Below are 9,725 nucleotides of genomic sequence, written 5' to 3' on the forward strand. Positions count from 1 at the left end.
AAGTTTATTAATTTATTACAACATTTATTAAATAATAATAACTTAATAAATAATTAAAATTAACAAAAAGGAATATAATAAAAAAAAAATTTAAAAAAATAATAATACGAATCGCACAAAACGTGCGATTGAGCCTAGGGGGAAACGCAGAATCGCACAAAACGTGCGATTGGGCCTAGGGGGAATCGCACATTTTGTGCGATTTACCCTAGGCCCAATCGCACGTTTTGTGCGATTCCCCCTAGGCCCAATCGCACAAAACGTGCAATTCGTATAAATTTATTTATTTTTTTTAAAAAAATTTTTTAAATTACATTAACATAGAAATTATCTCGTTTTTTGGTTAACGACTTCGATTCCAAAGCTTTAGCTCCGATTAATTATTTGTGTGGATTTTGTGATTTTGGAAGTAATGTGAGTGTTATTGAGTGAGTTTGAAGTGTTTTAAAGAAGTTTTAAAAGTTTTAGGTCCAAAGGCATTTTGGTCATTTTAATAAATTAAATTAAATTAGGGGTGACGATAAAATGGAAAGGGTGGCGATAAATAAGAATTGGGTAAGATTAATAAGGCTCTACCTAAGTAGCCTCATCTTTTCAGAATCTGTAGAGGAAAAAATTGTAGAGCTTAAACCTGTCAGCCAAATTACACCACTACTAAGTTCTATCTCTCCATCTACACATAATGAATTTCTAAGCATAAACAAAGATTAAAGCTAATTAATGTCAATCTAGATTCTAGCCATCTGTAGAAAAAAAAAACGAGGAACAACTTTAAGTCTCTTTTAAATAAAAAATGAAAGCTCTTATGATAGAGTAACCGATGTATTGATCTCAAATAGAGAGGAAAATAATGGTGGTGAGCATTTAGTGGAAGAGACTTTGCAAAAGAAAAAAGTCTAAGAAAGTTGCTTATCAAGATGATAAACCAACTAGAAAAAGGAAAAAGAATGCCCAAGAATCTGTTGAAGCTACTGAAAAACCTCCCAAGAAGTTATTATACCTTTTGAGGTGTCACTTCCCATCTAGCGTATGACTTCCTTAGAATGAACATTAATTCAATCACAACAGCTTCGATTGTGATGTGCTGTTCATACATTGCTGCCTGCTTCTTTAGTGCTCGAAAACAAACTTTGGTCTTTATTGAAGATTATTTAATGTTGAAGTTCAAGGATTAACAGAATACGGTTATGATGATTTATTTTGTGTGCAAACCTGAAGTTTCTCTAAAAGATTATATACTGTTGTTTCTGCTTTCAGGTGTGATCACCTAGTAGAAAATTGGTTATGCTTATTTTGTAAGGATGTCCGATGTAGTCGATTTATAAATAAGCACATGCTTGAGCATTATCAGCAAAAAGGCCACTGTCTAGCATTATCAAGCAAGGTCGGAAAGCAGTAGGCCAAATTTCATTCCGCTTCTACAACAAGAGTGTAGGTAGCGGACATGACAAGGTTTATGGGCTCTTTTTCTGCTGTCTTGATGTCACCGATGCAGCCTGTAAGAAGTGTGTGTCGTTAGCCACAAATGTGTTAAGGACTCGATGTCCCGGGAAGAAAGATTCTACACTATGGTATTTATGGAGGTTGCTATTTATTTCTTCAACCAAAATACCTGGTATTTCAGGTTGCTTAGAGCAAAATAATCATTGTAAAACAAAGCACAAAAAATGCATAGATATGTACATAATGTGTCTGGTAAATTTGCATTATAAAGTAAATAGTCATTATAAAATCATCAATAGTTTATAGGTCAGATTAGTCCAACATATACATAGTTGTTGATCATCATAATTAGAGAGTACATTAGTAAACTAATTAATATACAGATTAGTCTATCTTATTTTGCAATTAGATTAAGTCTTTAAATATACATGTTCAATAAAATCTACAATCAAAAGTGTTTGTTTTAATTAGATTAAGTCTTTCTATCTAGATTGTGAAGTTAACTAGATGCTATTTTTCAATTTGTAATTATCCAGCAATATACTAACCATACTAATCTGTTGGAATCGAGTTTTTCGAGTTTGAGATCAGAATGTAGTGTTGGTGCTGCGGACTCGGTGAAGTCATTAGTTACAAAATTCATGTTACGAGGAGAGCTGATGAAGGATTCGATATTAAATGTTCTATCGTTTGTTGAAGATGGGGAGCATCTGAAAATTGTAAAGTTTTCGTATTCTTTTGAAACTGATACAGTTTACACAGTTATGGAAGAGATGGTGAAAGCAGCTCGAGTTGTCAGATAATGATGCAGCATTAGTTACTGAGCTTATAAATGGATTGGTTGCGGTACTTGTACCTGCTATTAGTGATTGCAGTCCTTCAGATGCAGCACTGTTGGACTCATTTCTTATAACCAATGCTGCTGTTACACACACCATATTTCCTTCTTATGTTCTTTCACTCACCTTTCTCTAGGTCTCTCCCCTTCTATGAAATGTTCATGTGATGAAATGATCAAAGTTTCACAGTTCCTGAACTTTTAGCAAAGTTAAGGAATAGTTTGTCCAAAGTGAGTAGCAGTCGCAGTTAATTATTCTTAGCTATATTCGTTTTTGTAGTTTACTAAAAGTCTAAAATCTACAATAAAAAAAAATCATTGTTTATATACTTTTATCCAGATTCTCAAATTATAAGTAACCAAAGGTATTCTTAAATTTATTTGGACTTGGAAGCAATAATTCAATTTGTTTCAAAGTAGTTTTCTTGTCTTATAGACTTTAAGAAACAAATAGATCTGTAGACCAAACATTCAACAGGGCCTGTGTTGAAAGACCAGAATATTTGTCTTCAATGTAAGTCAGATCAATTGAAGGAATAATAGGAGCCGGAAGGTTTATCTGTAAAATATACGGCAACAATAGATGGATTCAGCATCAGATGGTTGGTGCTACAACAAGTGAATGGATGTTGAACTCTGATAAAATAAATGTAATTTTTACCTTTGTCAGAGAGAGTGTAGGAAAGGACGCCCCTAGAAAGAACCCAAAAACAACTCCGACAAAAGTAGTTAGTATAAGCCTCATCATGCTGTTTGCTTTTCCGACGTGCCCACTATAATTTAGTGCAAAGACAATGGTAATAAACTAACAAGTTATCTTAACATAAACTTACTATTTGCAAAACAGAAGATCAACCTGCGAAAGACTTCTCATCTCGTAACTTATGCAGCGCAAACTACAGAATTGCAATTGCACAAGCCCTGACCCTCCCAGATATAATCACTCAACATACTCAGATATTTGGCACCTATGGAATCTGCATAAGCCAATTCTATAGTTCATCGTACATCTCTCTAATAAAAGGCAATGCTTTTGTAGGTCACATAAGTTAATTATGGGATATCTTTTTAGTTATAAGCTCTTTATCAATTCCTAACAACAAGCTATTTTGGTGTTTGGAAAAAACAACAGTATGATGTGTATGACAACTTGTTTGGACTGTTATCTCAATTTTTTATGATGATTACTACTGCTTATGATGCTACTATTAGGAATGTTAAGGCAGTTGGGAAATCCTGTGTCAATTACTACTGATTATGATGCTACTATTAGGAATGTTGTAATGCAGGTTTTCTCGGGGACACGTCACAGGTTCTGTAATGCTTGAGGCTTGAGCTCATGTTATGCTTGAAGCTTGAGCTCATCACTTTGGAGATGACTCTATGGCGTACTTCTGAATTTTTGTTTTCTTTTGTTTGTCTCTATTCTTTTTGCTTATTCTCATTGAAATTTGATGCTTTTCTAATGCAATCTTAAACGGTGTTGTAATCTAATAACATCATAAAAATGGTTTTGAAAAACGATGATATTTCTTACAACATACATTTTCATCCTATTCATATTGAGGTAATTCTTTTTTATAGACGCTTTTAATAACAGATCAATGGAGATATAGTCTAATAAGATTTTAGAGCATTAGTCTTTAACAAAGTTTTTATTCACAACGCACATAACACAACTTATTAACATTTTAAAAATTGCATTCATATTATTTATAATACTACTGTATAAAATAGCAACATTGAATTCAACATGAGGAAAATAATCAACCAACATGAGGAAGTAAGAATCTGCACAATAATCAACGAAAAGGACTTCACCATAAAAATATATATCAGTGTCCTTTTATTAATTCTCCATGACCTTGTGTTTGTTGGCTGAACACAGAAACTTCATATTGAGCCAATAGATCTGAGGTTGCCAGGGTTGCCTCATTGTAGTTATAGGCTCCCATTACAGTAAAGTATGTGTCCCTCTACGCAAATTCATTTGGCAATCACCCTATTATCTTCTTTTGGATGTTTCTTTTGCAGGTTTAACGTTCTTCAGGAATTTGATGAAGGTAAGCGAAACTGTAAACAACGCTTGGCTGGCCATAATAAACGACGACATATATTCTCTTCATCGAGACATTCTTATCTATTGTCATATGCTTCTACTTATGGTTTCTAAAAATGCTATTTTGATGTCTTTGGCAGGCTTGATACCTCTTCTAAGAATAAGGGCAAAACACTTGCAGTAGAGAAATGATATGCGCAGTGTTGCATAACACATTCAGATATATATTCAGTACAGTTCCTTGGTGTAATTATCTTGGTTTAACCATTTACAACATTAGCTATATCAAAAACAGAACAATATGACCATCAATAGATTAGAAACAACATCACAGTCAGCAGAAAATTCAAAACAACAGCAGATTAGATCAAAAACCTTAAAATAAAAGTGAAGCCTAGAACTGAAAAAACAGAAATAATTGGTTATTCGATAAATCTACTTATGAAATGGAGAAAAAATATCGAATTTAACCATTTACAACATTACCTATATCAGAAACATCACAATATGACCATCAATAGATCAGAAATAACATCACAGTCAGCAGAAAATTCAAAATAGCAGAACATTCACTAGGAAAATCAGCGCAAATCAGCAGAAAAATAAAATTGTAGACCAATAATTTCCATTTGAAGTGAGGAATTGAAGATGAACCAATTAAGAGGGAAGCAAGAAGATAGGGAAAAGTAGGGAGAAGAGAGAATTAAGAAGATTGGAAACAACAAACAAAAAGGACACAAAAGAAGTTAAAAAAAAAAAAAGAATATCCTCCAAAAGTCAATCAAATATCAATCAATATTTTAAATTTAGAGCATTATAACTACCTTATCAAAATTAGAAGTCATATCTAATCGCAAAAACAATAAAACTAATCATAAGTTATGCATCACATAGAAATTAGGTAAAGACATAACCATGAACGATAATAAAGAACAAACATACATTGTTTCCCAAGCAATAAGAGGTATTCATGGCATTCTTCAATCTCTAGCCAAACGTCATAAAGCAAAAGATACTACTTTTTTTTTACAAATTTCCAAAGCATTTCATTGAAGAAAGAAAAACCAAGCACTAAGATACATGAGACTAAGATCGTCGGTATAAAAACCTTGGGAAAGGGACAAAGCCATTGGAATGAAGCCCTACCTATAACAGACCACCCAAGCAACATATGAACGAAGCTATGTTCAAAAATCATATGCAAACCAAAAACCAAAGACATCCAAAACAAGTCCAACACAAAATAGCGCAAGCAATGTAATTATCTACGTTATGATCGTGTTTCATTTATAAGTTTGACTAATTTATTAAAAAAATTGCCTCCACCTACAACAGCCTATTTGCGCAATGTTTTTGTTGAGTTTAATATTTGATCCAAAAATTAAGTTTAAATTTATGCAGCTAAATCTATGGGTTCTATCATGAAGGGATTTGAAAATATTCGTCAACAAGAAGGATTTGTGGAGGAAGTAGTAGAAGGTGTAAACAATAGTGAAAAGGAGTATAGAAATGTTGATAATGAGGGTAAAGTTGGCTCTGTCGAAAGAGGACTTACCGTGCAATGCAGTTTGTTGGTAGATATAACAGAGAATGACAAACCAAGCAGTGAAGATGAAATAACGGAAGTGTGCTTGATGGAGGTTGTTAGATCAGAACATATGGTTGGAGATTGTAGATTGATGAAAGAGAAACTTCTCTTCCTTTGGACAGAAAAAGTACTTGTAATGTGAATGTTGATGCTGAAACATGTTGTAACACCCCGAGATTTTTATGACGTAATTATTTAATATTTTAATAGTTTTTAAAGATTTTACAATTATATTTAATTATTTTTGAATTAGTTTAATAAAATTCTTTCACATAAGAATTTAAACGTTAACTTAGATATATATTAAAAATATAGTTACGATTTCTTAAATAAAGAGGTTCGAATCAAAATGATTATTTTATTAAAATGTGTGAGCCCATGAAGGTGAGTCTCTTGATTGAGTCTCACAAGAAAACGAATCGAGATAAAAATAAATAAATAAATAATAATAATCATAATAATAATAATAATAATAATAATAATAATAGTAATAACAAGTATAAAACCCACGAAACCCTAAATGCTTCAAACTAGTCGTCACTCCCTCCTTCACTCTCCTCTTCTCTCAATCCCTTCTCCCTCACGGCTCACAAACCACCAGCTGCCGCCTCCACCTTCCCCAACCAGCTGCCACCTCCTCACTTCCCCCACCAACAAGTAGCCGGCAGCCCCGCGAGCAGCAGGAGCAGGCTACGCTGCACCCTCACGCAGCAGCATAAGGCTGCGTCCCCTCTCACCCACCCACGGCAACTGAGTTGCAAAACAACCACCGGCAAACGACCGATAGCAGCAGCCGTTCCTCGGTCTTCTAGCAGCAGCCACGGTTGCCTCCTTGGTCCCCTAACAGCAGTGGGCTACTGTAAAGCCATAGCACCACCACAACACCACTTAGTCTTCACTCCTTTTTTTTCTAATTGCCCCATTGTAAGCCTCTCAAGTTTACTCTAAGTAATTGTCCTAGTATCTAATTAGAATTTTACTAAGTTTATGAGTTTGATGTTAATCTTTGTGTGATTGTTATTGAATCTTGTTATGGGTGAGAATTGGATCGATGATTTGAATGTACTTATGAATTAGGTTTTAGAAATATGAATGAAAAGTGTTGAACTTTGTATTATTTTCATTGAATCTTTTGTGGGTAAGAATTTGATTGATGAATTAAACATGTTTATGACTTAGGGTTTGAAGTGTGATTTGAAATTATGGGTGATGTGTTGATTTTGTATTAGTTTCTTTGAATCTTAGTATGGGTAGTAATTAAATATGTTATCTTTGAACACGAAACGATTAGGGATTGGATTTAGAGATGAAATTACTAATGATGTGTGTTTGTACTATATTTTGGTGATGATTGATTAAATAAATTTAAAAGTTGTTTTAAGATTTGGTCGATTAGTTATTGTTGTGAATAATTAGTAATGGTGATGATGTTAGTTGACTATGAAAGTGATTTTGATTGATTAAATTGGGAGTAATAGTTACTAATTGTTGTGGTTTGATTGTTTTGAATTACAAATACCCTTATTAGGTTGTTACTAAAGTTATAGATACATGATATCAGTAAGCCAAGAGCATAATGTCAATTTATCATCGATGGTTGCTAAAGTTAATTGTCGTGTTGTTTTGACTATAGTTCTTAATAGCTTTGGAGAATGTAACAAATAATATCCCGATACGATAACTCTAAGATTTGCCTTATCGTTATATTAATGTTATATTGAAATTGTAAGATTTAGTTGTGATTAGTTATTTTTTTGGGTAATGCGAGCCGATATGCTCAAGATTAGTTAATGTAAAGAAACGATTCGCACATACTTCTACTTTAAATTGATGGAAAGACTTATGTTGTGTTGAGTTAATGATTTTGACTTGTATTGAATGAGTTGTGTGCGTGCTAGAGTAATCGGAAACTCATGTTGAATGGGTGATAGCGGTTACTTTGGTATTTAGTTTGGTATGACAAAGTAGTTAAGGGAACTTATTAGTTCTACTCATAACTTATATAGGTGCCCATTTCGTAAGAGGAAAGTAGAGCCTTAGTTGGGGGATTTTTTGTAACTTTTGGTCGTGCAGTGACGCTTGCAGGTACGTACACGCTGTAATTAATTATCATATTCATTGTTTCAAAGTATTATCAATATTTCATGATTGTATGCATCGTATTAGAATTATAGAACGCTAGAAAGTAAACTATACTAGCGTAGAGTCATAATAGTGATATAGGCAAGTAGAATGAAAGCATTAGGAGACTATGAGAACAGATTTCTATATAGTAGAGAACGCACCATGGTTGTGTGCAGTATTGAAGTGATTTCCTACTTATGGAGCCTTGATTTATGATTTTTTTGGCGTGACTCAACTGGATTATGTCCGGTTGATTTAATAGTCCCTTAGGTGAGGTTCGACGGGACCACCGTAAGGGGGGTATGAGCATGCTTGGGTCATTGGGCGCCGGATGGCCGATACCGCCTTTGACCGAGGTGTTACCATGCGGGCCTTGCAAACCCCAATATGGTGGCCTCTTCACTGGTTTAGTACCCCAGTGTGTTAGTTTTTCCCGAAGGTAGGACCCGAGAGGGTCAGCTGGAGGGGGCATGAGCTCATACTTTGCCATGGGCGCCGGATGGCCGATAACGCCCTTGGCCATGTCACTATGCCATCAATAGAGAAAGGATCCACTACCCTTGAATATACTTCGAGAGATTAGTAGTTGGAAGAGAAATTATGAGTAAATAAAGGTGTTCAAACAGATGAGTAGACTCGTTATTACCATACTATATCGTTGTCTATAGTTTTGTTCAATGACTCTAATTGTTATAAGTTCATTATTACTGACGTGTACGTGTTTGTGGTTATGTTTGATTGTTGATGACTTTCTATGATTGTCCTGCTATGACGCATTGGCCTTGGTCTAATGTCGAGCAGCAGGAGGATCATAGACAGGCGTAACAGGTATTGGAGCTTCTTTTGCATTGTATTGCATTGGGGGAGAGTGATGAGGGCGAAGCACAACTTGTGTCATGCCGCTATCTTTCGATTTTGTAGCTCTTGTTATCTTTTGTAAACTTTGGTTGTATATATTTTGTTATGAGGCCTTGTGTCCTCCCTTGTATGTTTGTATTTCCGCTGCGTAGTTTATAACTTTGTATGGTTTTAAGGAGTCAAGTCATTTTAAAACGCAAGCGTTGACACTGGAACCACGATCCATGCTTGGCATGTTGATTTGAGAAGCCGGCGACGAATCATTCCGCCGTGACCTAGTATTGTTAGGCCGTTGATGCCTTTACTTTATTAGATTCTAAATAACTTTTGTTTTTCTACAAAGGCGCACAGTTTTAGGGCAGATGCTGCCGAAATTTCTACTCATCTTTTAAAGCTAATATTTAAACATTTATTAAATTCTTTTCCTTTTTCTTTTATGTAACACCCGAATTTCCTCCCGTCCTTTACGGTTTTGGTTCAGTTAAGGGGTCGGAAATTCAGGGGTGTTACACATGTGCAATTGAATCTGATCTTTGTAAACTACAGAAGAAAACATATGTTATGAAGCCACTTGTAACACCCCTAAATTTCCGACCCCTTATACGAAACCAAAACCGCAAAGGACGGGAGGAAATTCGGGTGTTACATTAAAATAAAAAAAATAAAATAAAATAACAATAAACTTTATGAATGTGAGTAGAAATTTCGGCAGCAATTCGACTAAAATCGAGGGCGTGATGGAATATAAAACACAATAATATAACTAAACTCATTTTTATTAATTACACACATTTTTATTGGTTAATAATTTTGAT

The 9,725-nt window shown here is 34.4% G+C and overlaps 1 long non-coding RNA gene across 1 annotated transcript; it reads left to right on the forward strand.

Annotated features, from left to right (window-relative positions):
- The first annotated feature begins 6,467 nt into the window (after positions 1–6,467).
- Positions 6,468–9,434, forward strand: LOC130818801 (uncharacterized). The gene is made up of 3 exons (XR_009043989.1): positions 6,468–6,852; positions 7,935–8,013; positions 8,854–9,434. It is a non-coding gene; the product is annotated as an uncharacterized LOC130818801 (long non-coding RNA).
- The last annotated feature ends 291 nt before the right edge of the window (positions 9,435–9,725 follow it).

This window comes from Amaranthus tricolor, chromosome 7 (genome assembly GCF_026212465.1).
Source record: "Amaranthus tricolor cultivar Red isolate AtriRed21 chromosome 7, ASM2621246v1, whole genome shotgun sequence".
NCBI lineage: Eukaryota > Viridiplantae > Streptophyta > Magnoliopsida > Caryophyllales > Amaranthaceae > Amaranthus > Amaranthus tricolor.